This window comes from Zonotrichia albicollis, chromosome 7 (genome assembly GCF_047830755.1).
Source record: "Zonotrichia albicollis isolate bZonAlb1 chromosome 7, bZonAlb1.hap1, whole genome shotgun sequence".
Lineage (NCBI taxonomy): Eukaryota > Metazoa > Chordata > Aves > Passeriformes > Passerellidae > Zonotrichia > Zonotrichia albicollis.
Genome location: NC_133825.1, coordinates 30,152,016 through 30,175,468, shown reverse-complemented (window position 1 = coordinate 30,175,468; position 23,453 = coordinate 30,152,016). Strand labels below are relative to the sequence as shown.

The window sequence follows — 23,453 nt, the reverse complement described above, 5'->3', positions numbered from 1 at the left end:
AGCCAGGGAAATCCTGGGTTCTTGGATGGATAAGAGAGACAACCAGCACAGAGCTTTTACTGCCTGTAAAAATCTGTCTGAAAAGACAATTGTCCTTCGTTCAATTTGATGAAGACACTTGTAAGACACAAAATACTGGTGTGGTAACACGATGGCTCTTGCTCCCCTTTCTGCATCTGACATAACCACTCAGAATGAACTTTCCTGTCTGCCTCTCCTGATCTGACAGAATTTGTTAACATACAAGAAATTTCAAAGATATGCTAAGATCTTAAAGGCAAACATATTAATAGACAAATTGTCAAACAGGAATGGTTTTCTAAACAAGGCCTCCAAAGTAATAAACCACAGAAAACCAGAGGTTACAGAGGATGGACCCAGCAACCTCAGCTCTGAAAAAAGGGCCAAGAACAATACTGGGGACACTGACTCATGGAGAGCTCTTTAAAATCCTGAGTAAACCACTGCACATCTGCATTATATCCTGCAGAAAAGACAGACTTGGATATTTTATAGACTCCTTTCATATAACCCCTTGGGGTTATATAAATGATTCTTGGGCAATCTCAGACAAGAAGTAACCGAGTTTAGGAAATATAGAACTCCACTGGTTAACGTGGCTGAACTAAGATGAAGACAAGTAACTGATAAGCATGCCAGCCTCATCCCAGTATGCCATTTGTGCCTCTTGAGATTCACTAAACTCAGGTTCATTTGATAAAGGCAAGGAAAAGTTGCTTCACTTGCACAGGAATTCAACTAGTAAAATTCAGATTCGTCTCAAAATTTTAAGAGCATACTTAGCTTTTGACAGAGTATTCCTGAATTCAATGGAAAAGATCTGAAACTTCTATTTTTCCAGTATATCACTGGTATCTGGTAACAAAAGATGCTACAGGGGGGTTTATCATAGTAACTGCATCAATGGCTACCCCAAAAATCCCATGCTTTTGCATACAACAAAAAGTCTGTTACAGCCCCATAAAGGACAGACTGCACTGTAAATGGGTTTGGTTTTAACATTCACACTGAAGGCTTTTTTGGTTTGCAAATATTTAATGAGTCACTTCTGATTTCTTCATATCTAGTCACTGGGTCATGTGAACATAACATTTTCACAAGTATCTGAAAACTATTTGAATGAAATCTCACAAATGATTGTGCTTCTATGTCTTACAGTATTTGCAATGTTGATTCACCAAACTCCATTTGTCCTTTTCAACATATTTTTTCTCTAGAATATTGTTATCAAAATACATTTACATTGCATAGTGCCAGAACTGCACTCAAGGTACTTCAAACTATCACACTGTATCTAATATAAAAAAGACAAAGTCCTGTCTGATCAATACTATTAAGCTTTTAAACTAGTCAGGAAAACAATGTGACAGCTTTCTCCATATACTCATAATTTATGGGAGGATTATTTTATTTCCTAAGTTGGGCTAAGTTTCTGAACATGTCCCTAAATTATACAGATTTGCCATGAATTCCGTAAGCAATTATCAGAAAAACAACAGCTGAAGCCAGATCTGAAAGACTATTTCCATTACAGAGCAAACCAGTATAATCATGGCTTAGTTCCACATCAATGCCATCAGAGTAGCTATGCCAATATGCAGGAAAAACAACAGAAGGTCCAAAAAGTTACTTATTTTACTCCATTTCAGAATTTTTTTTGGTTCTTACCACAAGATTATTCAAGTTCTTTACCATATTAAAATCAAAATTCTAAAACATAAAACTAAATAATCTCATTCATATTCATTCCTCATTATACTGACATGGTCAAATAAGAGAAGCAAGATTTACCCTTGCAAAACCTGTTTTCTGTCTTACTTTGAGAACATCATCCTCCAACATTCTCTCTATTGCAGCTACAGGTTCAAAAATTGTTGGGAATAAAGGTAAGATTTTGTGTTATAAAACACTGCTTTAGCCTTGGAATATTTTTTAACACAAGAGCACTATTATGAATTCTGATCCGCATCAGCAGCAATTTTAACTGAGGAGCAGCATGGCTTTTAACATTCTTGTACTTCAAATTAAAGTCAATTCAGAAGCTTGAGATACTGCTTACCTCCTAAGAGCACTACTTCTTTCTGAGCTACAGGTTTGATGAGGCACCCCTCTTTTGGAGATCTCTTTTTTAATGTACATTACAAGGAGAAAGCATGTCTGAGGTGCAACTCCAAAATTAACAGAGAAGATAGATACAGAAAGTTGGTTTGCAGTCACAGCAATTGTCTACATTGCCTCATGTTTCCTAACATCTCGTGATCCTCCAGGCTAACCAAACCACTGGCTTCTCTTTCCCAATAAACTTAAGCTGGCACAGTATTCTTGTGTTTGATTTTACAGCATTAACCCTTTTCTTAATTATCTGTAATATTTTACCTCTTTATCCCTGAAAAAATTTGTATTTCAATTTGTATTTGTAATTTACTGTATTCATCCATCAAAGACTGCTGTGTGGCTTTAATGGGTTTTCAAACCTTGCCATGTAGCCAAAATAATTATTTGGAACTGAATGGAGCAAATGTTTTTTCAAACTGGTGTATTTTCCTCCAGTTCTTTTTAAAGGAATTTAAATTAACTGAAATTGAGCACACATGGATACAGGATCAAACATGATCCATTGTACCAATGCAATGACACTCTGAAACAGCACAACTGTCAAATAATCAATGTCATAGAAGTGGGGCACCAAAAAAGGCAGGCCAGAGGGAAAAAACCTGAGACAAAATCACAAAATTCATGAAGGAATGTGGAATGTGGATAGATCAGTCAAGGCCTGAGATGTAAATTCAAGGGAAAAAAAACCAAGTTGGCTGGTGGTTAGTAGTCATTAACAAACTGCACGTAACAGACCAAGAGAGTCCTCAATGTACGGAATGCAGTATCTGTGCAGAGGAAATGAATAAAGATGACCCTACAAGGCTGACAGTCTATTCAGTCTACAAGGCTACTTAAGTCACATCCTACTTTGTCAGGAAAGGCAGCCCACAGTTATGTAAAGCAAGAGAGACTTAGCGTCAAGTCACAATTGCATAAACTTATTTACAATAGCGTAAATAAAGGAAGCAGCTGAAAAAGATGTTGAAAACCTGACTGATGTTAGGCAGTCCTCTTGCTCATGCAATTGCAATCCTTTCACCCCATTGGGGATCAGCAAAGTCACAAAGGGGCAGGTATATCTAAAAACTGTTCCTTGCCATCAGAAACACTGAACATGCAAAGAAAGGTCAGTTTTATGTTGGATCTGAGGAATGAGTCATATGAGTTGCAAGCATGTGGCCTATCCTCCTGTGTGCCTTCAAGTTCAGATAAGGTGACACCTGAGAAGAAGCCATATGGTATGGCTTCTAAGGAGGAAAGCAGATAGCATAATTTCAATTTATGTTTTACTTAATCCTGGCAAAATCATAAAGATTCTGGAAGTTAGTACTTAACCTCCATGGTCCAAAAGTTTGAAAATTCATCCAGACTTCAGAATGATGCTGTTTTTATTAAAATTAAAATATTTCCTCGCAGCAGGCCCCACACATACTTCTCTACTCTTTCTAGCAGGCACTAGCATCTGTATTGCACCTCCACTTGTCCCAGCAGGATGATATTTGCCTTTTCCAACATGCCCATCTTAATCCCCATTGACTTGAGAAATCTTTGAGTATGTAGAGCAGAGGAAAACTGCTCACTTTATATCTCTTAATGATCCCCTTGCATTACCCTTATTAAATGCCTGTGGAAGTGTGTTTTCTTCTTAAGGAAAAACATGTTGAAGTTCATTTAGTATTTCCTATTAGTATCAAATTAGCTAAAGGGCAATCTTCAGTCATTCTCACTTTGAGGGCAAGCAGACCCTTAGCCTTTTCTCCTTCCCTTCCAAGACATATGAAAATAAGCGACTGATGGCAGAAGAATTGTTGAAATTTATTTATCCCTTTGTATATTTGGCACATGAGAGACCTTTGCTGAATTAACTTCATATAGGTTTAAGGGTGTAATGATATTAATTTATATGCAGCATGAAGTTCTTTAACCATCTTTCCAGTCCAGAGACTGGAAGATTTGGACTTCAGTTCAAATTCCACAGAAGTTCAGGGGTTTTTGCTACTGACTCACAACATCTATGATCATAAACCAGCACATGAAGATGCTTGTAATTTTCTTTTGAAAAAATGGGCCTTAGTTACTCTAACATCTGTGTTCAGTGGCAGTCCTTATTCCAAACAGTTCCAGTTTTAGATCCGTTCATCATTTCGCAGTAATCAGATTAAGATACTGTTACCATTACCAGTTGTTGGACTCACTCTGTCTTTCACACAGGAAACTGTTTTTCCTAACACTGCTCTTTTTTTTGCCACTTTAACTTTAATTAACAACATTTTGCTTGAAAAATGCAGGATTTGTAAAATATCAGACTTAGAAAAGTGCAACATTACCAGTACTGACTGACGGTAGTTCAAAGAACAATAATCCAGATTTTCTTCTGGTGGAGAAACTAATTCCAGGAATTGACAGATAATGGCTGATAATAGTGTTAAAGCTGGGAAGAACCAGATGGGACTGGTGCTGTTTAGTGTGCATATATTGTTCTTAAAAGTCTGAGGTTTCACTTCTCAAGTGCTCTGTTTTGTAAAGAACTAGCATATAAACACATTTTTGGCAGCCAAAACATTCCAGCTGGAATGCCAATACCATGTATCATTGGAAAGTAAACAATTCTTGATTTACTATGTCTCAAATGGAGGAATGCAATCAAACACAAACCCCTAATCTCCACAAAAATTACCTCCAATTATACCATAGCAAAGACTGCTTGTGATAGACATATCATCTTTAAGACTGAAGATTGCATTTTGTCAATATTTGTGATATTTATTAGATGGGCAGATGTCTATGAGTTAAGAGGACACAGATACACAGGAATTGACTTTGCAGTTGATGGAAATTATTTGGGAAATCTTTATTTTAGTGTCATTGATGCCTTTTTCTATACTTCAATTTTATTACCTTGCTCTGCCACCTGAACTTCCCATAAGTTTGTTTCTCATTTCCTTTTCTACCAAATAATGCTATATTAGTTGAGTTGCAAATTTATTTTAAGCATGACTTCCTATGCATCTATAAAATGTTTAAAACCACAAAATCTTATTCCACTGTAGGTTTTTGAAGGACTAATAAAGAAAATATGTATAGATTGCAAGGGCTTTCAAAAAATACCTGAAAACAAAGTTTTGGGGTGATCAGCTTAAGATACTTAAGTCAACATCAGAGTTAAATGCAAACTCCAAAAATCATTAAAAAGGTGAACTGAAGGAGCCACATTTAAAAAACCCCTCAGCATTCCAATGTACTCAAGGTAGTTGCATACACCTTATGGACGTGAATCCCTAGTATGGCACATGACTTTGGCTAGGTTCTTATTCCTAAATATAGAACACACATATTGAGGTCCTTTACGTAATCTTAAAAACTACTCCACACCCAAACTAAACTAATGTACCATGAATGACCCAGAGCTCCTTTGACTCCATCAGAGGCAGCAGATGTGGGAGCAAATGCAATGGCCCAAGTGCTGGGGGAAGAAGAGGATACTTTGGCAGGCCACTTTATTTCAAACTCAATGAATAAACAAAGCTGTTCCAATTAGTGAGTGCTAAGGATTCCTGTAATAGCTTGTATTTATAAACTGGAACACATTAAATGCTAAGAAAGAATGTGGACTATGCAACAACATAAAAACACAAATATTTATCATTTATTTTAAATCATAAGGTTGTAATTTTCAAGGAAAGTCTGGTATAGGAGTCAGAGAAATATGGGCATCAGGAAAGGTCTTAATTTCAAAAGGGTTTGTTTTTATTAATGATTTTTTTCATAACTACCTTGTGTTTTCTAGAACAGGAGGCTACTTTTCTAAATATTTTCCGACAGAAATAATAGTTGAGGGGATTTATTACTCTGGAGCCATTAAAAATGGAAATAATGAAACCAAAAACATCATGCACAGTCACACACACGGCCCTCAGGGCACTTCAATGTTCACATGATTTCACTTGAAGATATCTAAATGGAGCCCTGGAATGGAACTCAAGACTTAAATCTGCACCCTGTTTTTCCACTGACCTATAAACCATGTAATTTAAACTTCTGGTGTCTCCTGCTGCAGCTAAACCATTCTTTTATGCATTCATGTAAGCAGAATATCAGATGCAATTTGCATCAGGTGTTCCCCAGAAAGGTAGTATGTTTATTAGGGTTTTTTTTCTGGATCATGTGTTATGGAAAATTAACTCTGAGACTATTCAGGGGAAATTTAAAACTCTGCACGGAGACTTTGTCTTACATTTCTGTGTGGGATTGGTTTCGGCGCAGGCGAAGTGCCGGCAGTTGCACAGAGCAGGTGATTTCCAGGGCACAACTGGAAATGAGTAATGACCAGAGCTGCAAGAAATCAAATGTGCTCCTGTGATTGTCTTCACAGGAAGGATCAGGGTGTGGGAGATGACAGCTCCAGCTGGCAATCAGTGGAATATGTACCCTTAGCTATAGCTTCTGCCACAGCTTTCCTTCTACCTCTCACTTATATTGGAGAGCAGGAAAAAACACAAGTTGATCTCTCTTCCATTTTTAAACTGTATTTGCCAGTTTTACAGACATGGGTTTAATATTACCTTTTGTACTTAAAAAGGGCTGATCTGCTAGCTAGGAAGCACTTAAATACTTTAAATTTTGTTTAATGAGAAAGGTAAATAAAATTCTACTTTTACTTCTATCTTTAGTAAAAAATTTTTAGTGGACTGAGGGAAAGCTGGTTTGAAAATTGGATGCCCTTCTCCCCAGTTCATATCAAGTGACTAAATGTAGTTGGCCCTCTTCCTTATTACAAAAAAAAAAAAAAAAAGAAGAAAGAAAGAAAAATGGAACACCTGTTGACCAAAAGCAACACCGAGAAGTATTTGCTTGCTGTGAATACTCGTGCTACTTCCTCCTACTAATTGTACCAGAGCTCTCACTATTACAACTAAAGGTTCTGTAAAAGTAGCATACAATACCACCATCATTACATTTCCTAATTGCATCATTGAAAACAGTGAATACAACTGTTTGAAGGTCACAAACTGTGACGTCAGTGGCATTTTAAGGGTGTGGTTTGGGACATATTTTGACTCACTATTTGTAAATGATCAGTATAGTGACCAGTCCGAAACTGAGCTACTTCATCACAGTGTAAGATGTTTACCATTTTTCAGAAATTTTTCTAATTATTTAAGTAGTATTCATACATTAGTAACAAAAATGCAAGGCTGCTTTCTTCCTATATGCACTGAATACTTTTCTTTTAAAACACAGTGTGACAAGCACAATATCTGGTAGTACCACAGCATCTTTGCAAAATTGCTGTCAGCTGTCAAGACTGCACAGCTCTAGGCTGTATGTTTGCCCATGGGAAACAATAAGCAGGGACTTGCAGATAGAACAGCCTGAGTTCTTTTGAAACACCTGAAAGTTAAAATGGGAAGTTGTTTATCTTCTTCTAATCACAAGTATTAGTCAAGTCTGTGAAAGAATTTGAGAGTGAAGACATTGTGACAGTTTCTTTAGTCCATCTGTGAATACTGATTTTTCACTGAAATCCTACCTGGGGACTAAGTACTTTGGTGTTCCTGAGTTTTCAGCCCAGATGTTAGTGTGAGCAATTTCTGAGTTTCACTTCTACCTCAGCAGTTAAAAAACAGCAAGAGTTCTTATGATACATATTTGAGAGAACTACACTGGTTATTGAATGTGGGGTTATCATCAGATAGAACTGCTCAGACATAGATGGAAACCAAGATGAACAGGAAGCCTTAAATTTCAAATTCTTTTTGTAATTTAGGAGAAAACAGCAACTTGACTTACAAAAACAGGCTACTAGTCTTGCAATTTGTGAACCCCTCACTCTTGTAGTCTCTCTCTTCTGTGAATAAATTGGTGGGACATATAGTCAAATCAGCAGCATTTAACATACAGCTAAAAAATAAGTAAAGGACCCCACACAGCACTCAGACCAGAAAAACAACCTGTTTCAATAACCACCTGACTGTCTCAAACAGCAAACAATCTGATGAGAGGAGGTAAGCAAAACCCCAAGAGGTGTGAGGAGCTGACAGAATAATGGTTCCCGCTGGACATGCCTCTGATGGTACAAGGGTAGCTTTGTGGGAGGATACTCAGCCTGCTCAGGGAAAGATTGCCCCTCATGAGATACTTGGGGAAAATAGTTGAATGTGGTGAGATAGAGCACAGGATGGAGGTAGGAGGAAAATGGACAAGTCACTGATACCTTTCACACAAATTTCTCAGAGTACCCTCATCTATCTTAGGAACACATCCTACTGTAAATATGACATACTACAGTAAATATGACTAATTCATGGTCCTCCATCAGTCAGCTACTTTGGTCATACTACCTTGCTTTTCCTCTTCTAGGTTAGTGATTCAATGAAGAGCTTCCTGCACTCAAGTGCAAAGTCAACAAACAATTTTATGACAAACGTCCTCAGTACAGTATGTTTCATGCACCTCAGCAAACTGAATGGCAGAAGCACATACAGCTTCAGAACTGAGATACAAAAATTACATAGGACAAGGAAACACATACTTCAGGTGAGAACATAATTTATCTAACTGCCTTTGTGCCTGGAGGCTGGATCATCACTGAGTTGGCACTTGAGCGGGCAGCAGGACAGTGCTGCTCAGAGATCTGTCTGTGAGCCTTGGCAAAAAGAGTTGCAAGAGAACTGGAGATCAATGAGATTTGCTCTGTGGACTTGAGACAGTGGTGGACTTCACAGAAAAGCAGCCTGGAAATGGTTTTAACTTGGCTGAAATGGTTTTAACTTGGCTGGATGTGCAGAAGAGATTTGAGTGGGCTTCACACTTTTGATGTGTCTAGAGGGCAATCCAGTGGCAATACAACTTGTGTAAACATATCCCAAAAGCTTTTAGCACAAATTCTTCACTGCTGCCAGCATAGCTGGGGTAGCCTGAGCTCTGCATGGCCAGAAGGGACTCCAGACCTAACACTGGAACCTCCCTGTCCCTGCAGCTCTACTAGATGGAGATAAGCTAGCAAGTGTAAAGCTGCCTCAGGAACACCAATAGCAACTCTTCTTCACACCTAGATTTCAGGAAGTTCCAGATACAGTTTGCAGGGAGTTATATAGTTCTTTTTAGTTTGTGTCCTAAAATAGCTATGTTCCTTAATGTGTTTTTAGTTCAAATCTAGCAAGAACTGGACATAGTGTGTGACAGCTACAAATCTTTCTTCCAAAGCCTGCTTGTTTTATTACTTTTCACAATAATAAAGAATTTACTTGCCTCAATCTTCCTATATTTAAATGGTCACTTTGGTTAATCAGGTAATAACTAAATAATTTTAAGAACTCTTTTGTTCACTACTATTTTATTTCAAAAATAAAACCCCTGTTCTTTCTTTTTTTACCCAAGAAGATATCTTAACCAATTTCAGCTGTGTTTACATACTTCTTGTCAGGATTAATTCTAGATTACAAGATAAATGAGCAATGATTTTGAACTCCACAAGGCATTTATTTCAACACACTGGACTATTCTTATCATACTTTAAAAATCTTGAAAATCTAAACAAAACTGTACAGCCCCCTCTTGTTTATCCCAAATCAGTTCAAATACAACGTGACCAAATGCCCATGCGATGTCACGCAGCAGGATGCACTGGTGAGTTCTGAGATGTTGCAGATTAGCAGTAAGAACACAAAAGGCACTGCATTGAGAAACTCATACTGCTAGCATCTCCTGAAACATATGTATTTGCAAATTTTGGCTTATTTGGAATAGTGATAATAAACAGTTTCCATAACAGGACAAAAGATAATATGCAGTACACCTTGCTTTTTAATACAGCGTCAGTAATTAAGCCCCTTGCTTTAGAGTTTGACAATTTCTTTCATTATGTTATCACAGACTACTTTTAAACATATTACAGAAACCTTGCTTTCTGCATATCTTTGGAGTAACACAGAATTTCTTCCCTGTGAGGACATCATTGATGTCATTTCAACCCACCACTCTACCATGTCAGATAAATTTTAGAATTAATATGGGAAAGATAAACTTCTTTCATTTATTGCTGCTTGAGTGGTTATATCCAGCTACACCTTACTTTCAGGTGAAACTTGTTTATTGATCTGCCTGGAACTCTGAGAAAAGATGCTTCCTCCCAAAAACATCCTACTGGCAATAGGTTTAGCTCCTATCCTCACAGACCAGTGCAGTGCAAAGATGATCTCTAGCCTTCCTCCATGAAACTGTTTCTCTTTACATCTTTTCCAGGTGGGGAAGATACTTTTGATCTTCATAAAATAATACTTTGTGAAACATTCTGCTAATTTTGAGGCAAGCAGCTGCATTAAAAATATTTGTTTTTCTTAGAAGACCTTAATGAAATTATTTCCATGAAAGGATTAATGATGTTTTAATTAAAGAAATGGAAATTATTAATTGTGCAGCCAAAAAAATTAATCTTACTAGTTGAATTGAAGCAAACTAATTTCACAATGTGAAACTCATTCCTGTCTCATTACTTACAAAATGAAATGGGCTTCAGGATGTCTGCTACATCCTAGTTCTTGTAAGGTCAAAATGATCAACTTTTGTTCTGTTTTAAAGCTGATAGTTCATAAGCATTTAAAAACACAACTTGGAAACAGAACTCAATTCTGACAAGTCAGAGAAAAAGAGTTAAGCCTGGACTTTTATTTCTAACGTTTTATTTTGAAACAAGAACAGGGAAAAGGAACTAAATTTGTATGAAGTTCCATCAGAGACAATGAACTTGCCTTAAGTTTTAATATCATCTCTTCTAAGGTATTTGACTTTTTGTCCATGAAACACTGGCAAAAACTCTTCAGAAATATCCTGATCAAGTGCATCACATCTCAACAGGGAGCTTGCCCTACATTACTTCCTTTCATAGCTGCAAACATATGCCCACCTCTCATTTATATTCATGACCTCCCTAGCAAGCCATGGAAACTCAAAAAAATAGTAGAGAAGTGCAGTCATTGGTATGAATAAATGGCTGCAATGTTAAAGATATGGTTGTTTCCAGCACCTGTCTTTGCTGTCCATGGTACTCCTGAAAATTGCTGATGGGTACATTGACCCAGTGGGCCTGAAAATTACTTCTCCCTGGAAGGCTTGGAGGGGAGATGGTTGAGCTTATCTTTTTCTCACATTGCTACGTGTCAAAGAGTCTGGGTTTTTTTCAGATCACTGGAAATAGCAAAATAGGGACTTGTAGTAAATAATAACCTAGATCTCTTCAGGCAATAGTTGGGGAAACCTCAGGCTTAAAATTCAAGCTCTATAATAATGGCCAGGTCTTTGTCCTACTCTTCAGTCTGAATGCTTAGGACCTTGAAAAATTAGCTTTACCTTCCCCTTGCACTTATAGGTAAGAAATTAAGGCAAATGAATGTGAGACAGAGACAGGCAAGATATGAGCATCTTCAGCTGACAAGTAACAGGCAGGTGTACTGAGGCCTGCATCTGACAGAGGTCTTCATCTGGAGGCTACTCCTACTGCCACACACTCCAGAATGAAATCTCACAGCTAGAAAGGGACCTGTGAAAATGTATCATCTTCCTGTACCTGGAAACAACTCCATTAGCTGCTTTCAAGGAATGAACTGACAATCATTTGTCAGCACGCTGAATGTGTAGAAGAATCTGCTAGCAGAGATTTTTCACTACAGGGAAAAAAAAAAGTCACGAAAAGTACTTTCCCAGGAAGTGAAAGAAACAGAAATTTCCTGTGCCACTAAACACTGTGTTCTTGTTTATGTGTCTGAAGGAAATGGGGAAGTTGCCCCCATGTACCTAAAAAAATTTGTGGGTGAGAGACATGTTTCTTTTCAGTATTTGACTTTTAGTCTTTTAATCTTCATTCCAGAGAGCTGTGTGTACCCTGGCTAATAAGCTTACAGTTAGGGGATACAGCACCTAATTTCTTCTTGCTGATCAGGGCTGGATAAAGTGAAGAGGTTCACTGTAAGCCAGGGAGTTTTATAAGCACAATGATAACAGCCATCAATGAGTGGTGCCAGCTGTTCATTTTGTATACTCTAACCATTTTACCTTCAACCTGCATTTTCAAGGAGAGGGTGAAATAATTCTGCCCTTTCAACTCTTAAACAGATAACACTTTCCTGTTCACAATACCATGAGGCTCAGAAATAGCAGAGTGCAGGAAGGGGAAAAAATCCTATTCATAAACCTGGCTTAGTACAGGAAAGGACAATGCACTTTGTCCACTCAATGACTTTTCACTGATACACTGTAAAAAATCTTCCCAAGGTGATTGAGCTGCCTTAGCTACTTGGCAATGCAAGATCTTTCCAATAAGTCTTCAACTACTAACTCTTCCTTGCAACTTGAACTAACTATTTCAGCATGTATTGATATCTTCAGAGTTCCCCAAAGGCTAGGAACCATTCTATAATGGTTTGGGTTGGAAAGGACCTTAAAATCATCTTGTTCCAACCCCATCTGTCATGGGCTGAGACACACATCACTAGATCAGGGCTCAGAACCCCATCCAACCCAGCCTTGAACACTTATCAGAGATGGGGCCTCCAAAATTTCTCTGGGTAACCTGTTGCAGTGCCTCACCAGCCTCATAAAAAATAATTTCTTCCAACTATCTAATCTAAATCTACTCTCTTTCAGCTTGAGGTCATTCCCATTGCTCTGTCACTACGTACTCTTGAAAAAGTCTCTCTCCATGTTTCTTATGGACCCCGTTCAGGTACTGGAAGGGCACAACAAGGTCATCCCAAAGTCTTCTCTTTTGGAACTAAACAATCCCAGTTCTCTCTGCCTTGCCTTGTAGGCACTTCATCCCTCTAATGAGCTTGGTGTCCCTCCTCTGGGCTTGCTCCAACAGATCCATGTCCTCTCTGGGGACCCCAGAGCTGGGCACAGCACTCCAGGTGGGTCTCACCAGAGTGGACAAGAAGGGGGCAATCACATCCTCAGCTTCCTGCCCATTCTGCTTTTGATGCAGCCCAGGATGGGAAAGGATATCTGAAAGGAAGTTCAGGATAGGAAAGAGGTAGTCAAGTCATAAAATCTAAAACTGTTACTATTTTTTCACTTCTTTTCTGCCAGCTCTTAAGAGCAGAATTTTTCAGGAAGCCTGTGTGCTTGCAAAGGGGCTCCACTGTCTGTGATCACACAGCTCTTGTCAGCTGTGAGCTTCCACGCTATGGCAATATAGGTGTAGGATACCAGCATTTCTGACTGAAGAACTTTTAAAAGGTTTTCGTTTTCTGCACCATGCAGGTCTTTTCAGCATTATAAAATGAGAGCAATGCACTTACAAAACCCCAGCAGGCTCACAAGCGGCTTGGCTGGCTCCTATAGATGCTCAGAGAACTATGAGAGAAGTGCTACTTGAAGAAATACCATAAAAAACAGCATTTAAACCAACAAAGATCTGTAAAAGAGGGAAAACCTTAGGATGGGCTAACACTGAATACATTAATGTATGTTAGCACAGTATAAATATCAACAATTCCTTGGTTTTCTAACTAAACAGATACTAATAGACAATTGCAAAGTACACCAATATGGTAACTGGCTTACAACATGATCAGTTTTTTGTGTTGCTGTGGGTTTTTAAGTGTTAGAATACAGACAGCCTAAATCATCATATCTGAGAGAGGGAAGCCACAAAGAAAGATGCTGCAAGGATATGACAGATGAAGGCATCAGCGAGAATTCCACTCAAAGTGGAGTTATGGTCAACCAGACTCATAGGACAAAGTGGTCCCAGGAGTTCCATAAAAATAGGCATTTCTAGTACAATACAAAGTGAGAATCAACACTGTAATTCATTGTTGGCAGTTGGTTTCACACAAGACCCCAGGCTTTGAAATCTCCATTTACAATTGCATATGATGAAACTGTTTTGCATACATTATTCCCACTTCTCACTTCTAAAGAAATGTTTCCACATATTTCTCATCCAAATTCATCCTGTATTTAGAACCTTATTTTTCAATGATCATTTCCTTCTCCTCCCCTTTGCTTGACTAAGTCACCCAGCCCTTCCTCTAGCTTTCTCCCTTGGGGTGGCATCCAGGCTCCCTCATTTCCTTCATGACCAAGCGGAAACTTTTGTATTGAAGGGGGGAGAAAAGATAAAGGAAGGAGAAGGGAAGAGACCAGGATTGATTGGTGTGCTGTGCATAAACTTTGTGCTCTTCATATGACACCATGTGAACTTGATGTGTTTCAGAGTGAAATCTTGTCACTGTTTCTCACACTGAATAACCCTCTATTCCTCACTCCAATGGAATGAAGAACAAAGAGGCTTGGACCTGCAAGTCCAGATCTAGCAGGTGCTCAGAGGTAGTGCTGAGTCCAGGGAAGTGAATTTTGTGTCCTTATGTCCTTAAGTACTATATCATCAATAATATGCAGGGTCACAGCACTTAGACTGCCTGTTGGACAACTTCAGATTTGTAGCTGTGATTTTTCACGGCAACTTTTGGCATTATTTTGGAAATCTGGATGCCAAAATTTACTGCCACAAACCTTCACGTAAATTAGTGTGTGGATGAATGACACTAACCATCTGTTTTGAAGACTTACATTGGTTACATTTTAAAGTATATATAACAACTGGATTAAAAAAAAAAAAGAAAACACCAGAAAACCTAATGAGTAGAGAACAATTCTGTACTTGGCATGTGAAAGCCAGTAGGAAAGATTAAATATGTGGAGCATCTTTGCTTAAAACTTAGCTGAGGTTTGTTCAATTCCTACCCATGAATTAAAGCTTTGTTTAGAAAAAGCTGTTCTGAGTCACTGTGCCCATCTAGTGGGTCATGAATTGGAGAAGAAATGTACTGCAAATGCCTCAGCACATCCCTTCAGCTGCAAAACTGAACTAGCTGGAAAAGCTCAGGTAGGTTACGATGATGGTGTCCATTGACATCTATAAGTGGGATAAGTCATGGAATTACAAAACTGCAGGTGCCACACCTGGCATTTCCAGCATAGCCCATAGAAAGACAGACTGCACATCTGAGTTGTAGCACTCATCCTCCCAACATGCCTAGAGGACAGTGATCTGTTAAGTACAGAAAAAAAGTACAAGGCTTAGAAAAAATTAGAATTATTCTGCCAGTGAAGTAAGTGGGGGAAAGTTGTCATTATCCTTGTCTGGAATCTGGGATGTTGCGGTTAATATCCCTGTTCTCGTCAATAGTTCAGTGAATTTCCCAGTGGCTGCAGCAGTCATGACTTCAGTTTTATATTCCACGCTCTAGAAACGCATTTGGACTTTGGCTCAACACTGACTCAGTGGGCAAGGTGCCGCTGACTGAATCACAAATACCACTTCCTGCGGGACTCCTGCTGCCTGTAGTATTTCCAAGGATTGCTTGGCTGGTTGGCTGAAAATCAGCCTCACAACTTAAGACAATAACATCTCAGAACACACAGAGTTTGTGTAACATTTGTTCAAAATGCACTATGCCATCCCATAGTCTTTGAATGAGGTTATTCAAACGCAGTACCATTTTGTAAGTGTTATACAATATTTTTTCTTAGGAAGATAAAATAAGGGGTTTATTTCAAAAGAAAACATTCATATCTTTGTGTTTCTTTTGCTTTATGTCCTTCTTCAATGGCATGGCAAAGCATTTTGTTATGGGTAGAATGAATAACAATTCATAAGAATGGATATCTTATTGATTAGGATAATTTTTCCTTATGAGGAAGTCATGATAGCTCAAACTTTCTGAGAGTCAGAGTTCCATATCTTTAGCTGAACAAGACTTTTAGAAAGAGACAAAACCAAAATAAGCAACTCTTAGGTCACTGTAATATTACAAATCTTTAAAACAAATAAATTACTAGTGGGGAAATTTTACATGGTACTATTTTCAGAAATTGCAGAAATCAGCTCATAAATTCATTGCGAAGTCTCTGGTCAACACTGCTGATAAATATACTTGCCCTTATGATATGCAAACGGAAGACAGCAGTCTCTTCCCCTTGGTGATAAACTGCTGGCAACAAGTAGCCAAATGATTAATTCCTAGTGAGGATCAGTGAGTTTATCATGAGGTCATGCCTGCATGCCAGTCCAAATCACCTCAGCTGTGCATGGGACAGCAGAGCTGTCCCATGAGAGCCTAGGCACTCTCCGACAGTTTTGTGACACTCCTGCTATGATTTCCATTAGCAAAAGTTTTGGCAAGTTGTGCTTAGATGTTTGTCAAGTCCTAGGAATATGCATGAAATCAGGCTGACTACGTAAGTAATAGATACTTCTGTTTAGATTTCTCATTGTTAGCCCAGCTCTAAGCTCTTCCTTGAGAGCTTATTTAAAATATATCTGACTACTCACATGTCTGCCAAAGTAGCCAATATTTCACACCTTCTTTAATGGGCAGTAAGTCACTTTTCCTTCTGAAAGACATTACTAGTCTCAAGCCTCGATTAACTACTAGATTTCTGAAGAAGTTTGTCTAAAAGGAGAGTACTGGAATGAGAAAGCAACTGTATAAGCCTAACCATGAATTGCTAAAACATTCCAGTTTCTCTGAGATTTAGTGCTCAAGGAATTAGGACGTTATTTTTGTGAGTAGAGTAACAGCACTGACACCCTATTCCATGCCTGAATGACAAAAGTAAGAACCACTGGCAAACTCAAAAATTCAAGTCAGAAATTCTAAAGTGCCATATGTGCAAGGCACTAAGAGTTGAAACAAATCTTTTGAATTTAATATAATTTCAGCATATGCAGGCAGCCCAAACAGATCACAGCATGCCAATGTACCTATACATCTGCAGCTTCTAAGTATTTACTGTAGAATTTCCCATAGCCATAATCTAACATTGTGCTGCAAATAATGGCCCTGTTGTGAAATACAGGTTTCAGTAGAGATGAAATGACAATCATACTTTACAAGAACTCAGGAGTTCACTGTTTCCTTCAGTCATTCATAGGATTTACCATTCCAGGGCTTTGAAATAAGAGTAACAGATAAAGACACACTCCTACTGTTAATCACCTGTTTTAAAGTAGAGCTTACAAATACTTTTTTATCAAGAGCTAAAAAGAAAACACGATGTTGACTTCCACCTGCTCAGATTTTTGCCCCTTCTTTTTCTGGAAAGACTTCTTTAAAAGAAGTGTTACTATTGTTTCAGAAGGTAATTTTCATGCCAGGATTCAGAGAACTACCTGTCAAAGCAAAGGTTTCTCAGCATTTTTGATGAGTCACAGCTCCTGGGTTCTGCTGGCTCTAATAGCACTGGTCCAACAAACATCTTAAAAAATTGTCTTGCAAATGAGTTGCACCAGATGTTTAGGTATCTACTCTTATTTTCACTCAATGAAATTGCTGTAAATGTTCATGTCATTTGTTAACAACCAAAGCATAGCTTATACTACTTCTCTTGCCTTTTGAACTGTCAGTACTATATACATATGTAGTAGAGCTTATACTTCATTCTAATAGTTTAATAGGGTTTTCTTGAAGATGTTAAATGTAAAGTTTGCCATTGCCTAGCCTGAAGTTACTTACACAAATTGTTTCAATTTTTAGTACTTGATATATGCTTGCACAGGCTTGAATGTCACATGCTCAGACTGCGGTTTTCTTATGTTCCTTAAATGATTGTGTCTTTCCTCTTTAGTATTTTGGCTTTGGTTTTATTTTTTTTTTAGGAACCAGTCTCACAGCTAGAAAGAAAATGTCATACATGCCTATAGAAGTCAATGCACAGAAACACGGAGGTCCAAGTGTGCCAAATTATCTTGCTCCAGAACTGACAGCTGTGAAACTATAACTGGGCAGCACTGGAAGTTTAATGAACCTCACTTTGAGGAATGATCTCATGTTAATGTGTTAACATGCTTTGGGGTGAAAGGAAACACCTCTGCCTGGCACTGAATACTATTGTGGAATCATCTACTAATATATCACCATAGTGTGAAAGACAAGATAAATGCCTTTTTCATTATGAATCACATAGGGGGAAGAATGAAAGGCAGAGGAATAGCAATTAATCACCTAAAAGTATTTGAAGCGAGTGACCTAGTAGCCTACATTACCTTTATTGGAATTTAGTGAAAATCATCACTAATACCAGCTTAATTTCCATATGTATCAAACTTAGGCATTGAAACTTTTCTAAAAAGTTGTGTGGCCTGGTTCAGAATGCCTAGAGTAGGTATTTAATGTCCTTATGTCCGAGAGCATCCCCTAAAAACATTAAACAGGTCCTCTGGTATATTTGTGGAATCATGGCATGCAGTGCCTGCACCTTCTCGAGGCATATGAAGTTATCTTCTCAGAGCAGGAGTTTGACAAAGAGCAGGCAGAATCAGTACTCATCTTTTGCACTTACCCTGAAAGGAAAGATTTGGATTCCAGGCCCTTGTCAGTCTAAGTCATGGATTTCTAGCTTTTGTGAAAAGGGTGGTCTAGGGCAAGAGTCAGTCTCCACCTTTTTCTGATGAGGCTCTGTAGAGAGAGAAACAGATCTGAGGCCCAAGAGACACTTGAATAACCAAGTAGCCTTCAGGAAAAGCTGTTCCATTGGAACATATTTTCTATAGTGGGCTTTTTCCATAATTTGGTAGATACAAGAAAAGAGTAACGAGTTATTACAGGTCAAATGCTGACCCCCGTTAGAGTAGTATAAAGATGCTATGGAGCAATTATAAACATGTGTTTCAGAAGAGAGTTGACATCTCTGGTTTAGTAGGTATTTTGGACCTATTCCATTGAAATGAACAGAAAATGAGCATCTACCTAAGCTACTTTTCTTTTGAATAATATTCAATGCAGCTCAAGGTGAATTTAAGCAATATTCAGTACAGCATAATACAGTAGCCTAGGATTTGTCCCGACATTCCTTACACCCACTGAGTAATGCTTATTCATAGAAGTAGTTCCATATAATGAATTGTATTACACAGACTGTGTTAGAAATTTCCATTTATCTCAGGGGGATTCACATGGGCTACAAAAGCTTTCCTATTGGATGGCAACATGAATGTTCATCACCAGGTGCCATGAGGGAAAATCCAGTTCTTTCCTACACTAAGTCTTACCTTAACAATATCCCACTGCATACTTGCAATCCTTCACATGGTGATCTCCTTAGAGCTTACCAAATACAAACTTAACAGCAGAGTTTCTCCTCCAACTCCAGTTTAGGCTTCCTCCAGTCTTGTTCTGTCCTTTACATGGAATTCAAACTATTCTCACAGAACTGCTCAGAAGCAGAGTTCTGTCCTTGGTTTTCTGAGCTTGGGAAGCTTCCTTTACACATCACTGGCCACATTCCACAATTCTCTTCTTCACTGAGTCTCTCCATACTCTTCTAACACAACATTTTTTACTTTGAAATGGCTCTCTTCTGGTTTCCTGTTTTCACTTGGAAACACAAACTAATTTGCCATCTCCATGTGGGTGATGTTACATCTCTACTGTGAACTTTCTGTAACCTCTGTCAAAGAGTAAATTCAAACATCTCTCTGGTATTACCTTTTCATAAGGCCTTTCATAAGATCTAACTCAGTTATGACAGAGCTCCATCTTTCTTAGTCCTTTTGGGTCCAAAACAACCGTCTTCTATTTTCTTTGGCTGTCATTGAAAGCAATGTAACTTTTCTGCCTGACAGAAGCCTTGAAAATTGCAATTATGTTTCTCTTGTCTGCACACAGACAAGCTCCTGCAAAGGCATCCCTTTGATCAAGTCATCCTGTATCTTGGGCCTGTTTTTCACTGAGTCAACCATACATAATTTGTTTTCACTCTCAGAGCATCTCATGATCTCTGCCCACTAGGCCTATCCTCTCACACTCATCCTTTGGATGCTGCCTCCTCCTGAATAACTCATGTGGCCAACCTACATTGTCCACATAGTAATTTTACTGATATTATGTCCATGGATAAGCATATTTTCATTTTTGCAGCAGTGTGTTCTTCCATTTCTGACAATAACACTTTTTTCTTACCCCTCTCCCTGAAAGTGACATTTAACACTGCCTCTTCCCCCATCTCCCCACTTCCCTCCCTATCTTTCTGATCTGATCATCACAACAGTACCAGTTTGCAGCCCAAGATGCTGAGCCTCACAGATTTATTAGCATGGAGTGTGCTCTCCACCTTGCCTTCATCTCCCCTGTAGATAATGGTCTCCCTCACTGCTTGGTCCATAGAAAGAAGTGAGCATACTCCTGACACCGCTTGGGGAACAATGGGAAGATACACTCCAAAAACTCCACATGATGGAGACTTTGTTGTATCTCAATTTGAGACAATTTTTATCAAAAACACACATGTTTCAGAAGAAAGAAAATATTGTCATTTCCAACCGTTCTAACCAAAATCACAGAATGGCACAAGTAGCAAGTAGGGCCAAGAAAAAGCCTTGGAGACAGAAGGGAGAGGCAGAAAGTAAGTATTTCTGTTTTCTGGCAGGAATACTCCTGCTGGTACTGATGATAGGTCACTCTGTGCCAGAACCTCCCTCTGGAAGCCTTTGCACAAAGAGGAAAAAAGGCCTATTTTGCAAACAAAACATATTTTTTAAAGTTTTGTTTTTCTGTTGGGCTTCTGATATATGAGAAGGCTCTGCAGTCTCTCTTTTTCTTCATTTTTTGGGTTTTTTTTTGGTCCACTTCGTTTGCCCATAAAATCTGCAACTGCTATAGACAGGATAAGGGGAGTAAGCACAACTTTCTTTAGAGAAGTATTTACTTAAAGCTTTCAAACTTGAAACAACAATCAGCAAACAAAGATTAGGGAAAATAGTACATTGTCCATAGTAGAAATAAGTTACAGGAAGTGAACTAAAAAAAAGGAAGAATGCAGCCAAAACATCCACAGGAGTGGTGGTGGGGGGAAGATAAGTGCTATTATTAGAGCACACGATATACACGCTATTATTACCCAAGAGTGCCCAAGTTAATTCTGTTTCTCCTTTCTTTTCAGCACAGTTTCTTTATGAGCTTATGCAGGAAGAATGCAATTATTCAACAGCACCCAGGAAGCAAATTATTTTTTCTCCTTAAAACTCTCTATCCCCTGATCCCCGGAATTGTTCAATAGTTGTTCACGTGCAAATCTATAGGGACAGCCTGACACACTGGGCAGTACTCTTTATGGGTTCTCTACCAACTTTTTGCATTTAGTAACCTTTTCCTTCAACTATAAATTCACAGAGCTGCCATCATTTTCCCTCCAGAGCTTCTTCAGAACAGTCCATTAGTAATGTCATTAATGTCAAGACATAAGAATTATTCTTCCTGTATCTTGTATTTATTTAGATAATTAATGCTTCAGAGGGAGTGGAATCCTAAATGATCTTCCCAGGCAGCCTTTCACAGAGATGAACAGTGCCAGTTTTCTCTCCAGGGATTTAGGGCATGCTGCTTCCTTGGATATGCCATCACTGGGACACAGCTTGCAGTCAATCCCCAGAATCTGCTTTCTTCCAAGATTTTAGCAAATCTTTTTTCTCCAGATATATGCTAACTGGCATGCTTTCAGTTTGTTTGGTTTCCTGTGGAATGTGCATCTGATTGACTGATTCACTGCAGAAAAAATAGTCCAAAATCAGTTCTTTCTGTAAGTTTCCAACGTTGGATTTCAATGTGCTATTCCAGACCAGTAAATGGTAGGGAAAAAGGATTCCTTTGAAAAATATAAGATCACCAAAGGAAGCAAAACTGAATCCCTAAAAACCCTTGTTAATTGTTTTCTGCCTTCTACTTTCAGACTCAGAAATCTTTTTTATGTTTTCCCCAGTGCTATCAGCACTTTGATTTCAACTAAAGACAGGCCTAGATCTATACACAAACATGATTTTCAAGTATTTGTGATCTGGATGCAAGATCTGTAGCTCAACTAATCTTTAAATTTTAGATATTAGCTGCCTCAAATGAGCAATTTGATCAAATGTCAGAGAGATTGCTGATTTTCATAATCATTGAATTTTCATAACTGCTAAATGAGATACAAAGCATAGTTTAAAAGCAGGTGCACATCAAGCTGATGAAGAAATCCTCAGATGTGATCATCACTGCTCTGAAAAATACCCGTATCCGGACAGCTCACTGAAACAGCAATCACTGTATACAAGAAGAGCGCTCGTGGGGCAGCTGCTCCCTGGCATGAATGCGAGGCCAGGGGATTGCATTGCACGGCGCCCAAGGTGACACTGCCTCAGGCCACAGATAAAGCCTGGCTGCTCCGCTGCCTGCAAAGCCACAAGCAGCGCCCACGGGCATCCCAGAGAGGCCAGTGGCCCCCAAGTGAGAATGCTCTGCCACATCTGCGCACACAGATAACAGAGATAAGAGGAAAAGCAGTAGGCAGCAAGGAAAAGGAAAGAAAAATTAAATAAAGAAACCTGAGTAGCTGAATTGTACCTAAAGGAAATGAGATCACCACTTGCTTCAGATTCCAACCACAAACAACTGACAAGTAATCAAGAGTCATTAAAGTACAAGAATTTTTATGAATCACATTCAACATAAAATCAGCTACTCTGGAAATTCCTGGGACTCATACAAACAGTAATTTGAGAAAATAAGATTAAAGAGTGAGCTTTATATTTTTAACTTTATGAATAGCGATAACATAACATTTGAAATCTAGTTGTTTGCTTTTCAAAATCTAATGGTTTATTCAGTAATTCCAGTTATTATCTCAAGAGCTAGAAGTAAACTGATTAAAAAATTTAACTTGGGTAACATCAGAGAGAGAATACAAAATGTTTTACTGTAAAAGTACCCATGGTTTTCAAGATGAAGACAAAATAATCTAAATCAACTTTATACTGGAAAATTTCCCTTAAACTTGTGACACACTTTCTGACTGACGTAAAATCCTTTCTACCCTAATCCCAAATTGACTGCAACCAAACACAGTTCGAGTTTGAAGCTACCCTCCAATACACAAAGAAATGGTAAATATAGCTATGTTCTGTAAATTCTATACCCATAGCTGGGGCTACTTAATTCAACGACAAATCAATTTCTTTAACAAAACTGACAACAACAAGCCATCATTGTTACAGAGATGACAAGTCACGTCAATCTTTTGGCATGACTTCTAGGTGTTTTCTTAACTTTTGTATTCTTAATCACTAAGCAAATACTCACTGTGTGGTTTAACCCTGCTCTTTCATTTGAGATGACAGAGGTTTAAGCACGTATAACTGCTTTTATACAAATTTAAACTTCTCCATTCATAATGTAGCACAAGTGGAGAGGACTTGAAATTCCCGTTGGCAAAGCACATATTTTACTAGCCAAAGGACTAATTCTGATGTTACTTATGCTAGATATAAACCAGAACACACACCACATGACCATCAGACT

At 38.4% G+C, this 23,453-nt stretch overlaps 1 long non-coding RNA gene across 1 annotated transcript in view; it reads right to left on the bottom strand.

Moving 5' to 3' along the window:
• The window catches only part of LOC113460880 (uncharacterized), a 70,576-nt gene that overhangs the window by 27,364 nt on the left and 19,759 nt on the right, over window positions 1-23,453 (bottom strand). The window contains exon 3 of the long non-coding RNA XR_012580979.1: window positions 18,463-18,578. This is a non-coding gene — a long non-coding RNA (uncharacterized LOC113460880). The remainder of the gene's footprint in view (window positions 1-18,462; window positions 18,579-23,453) is intronic.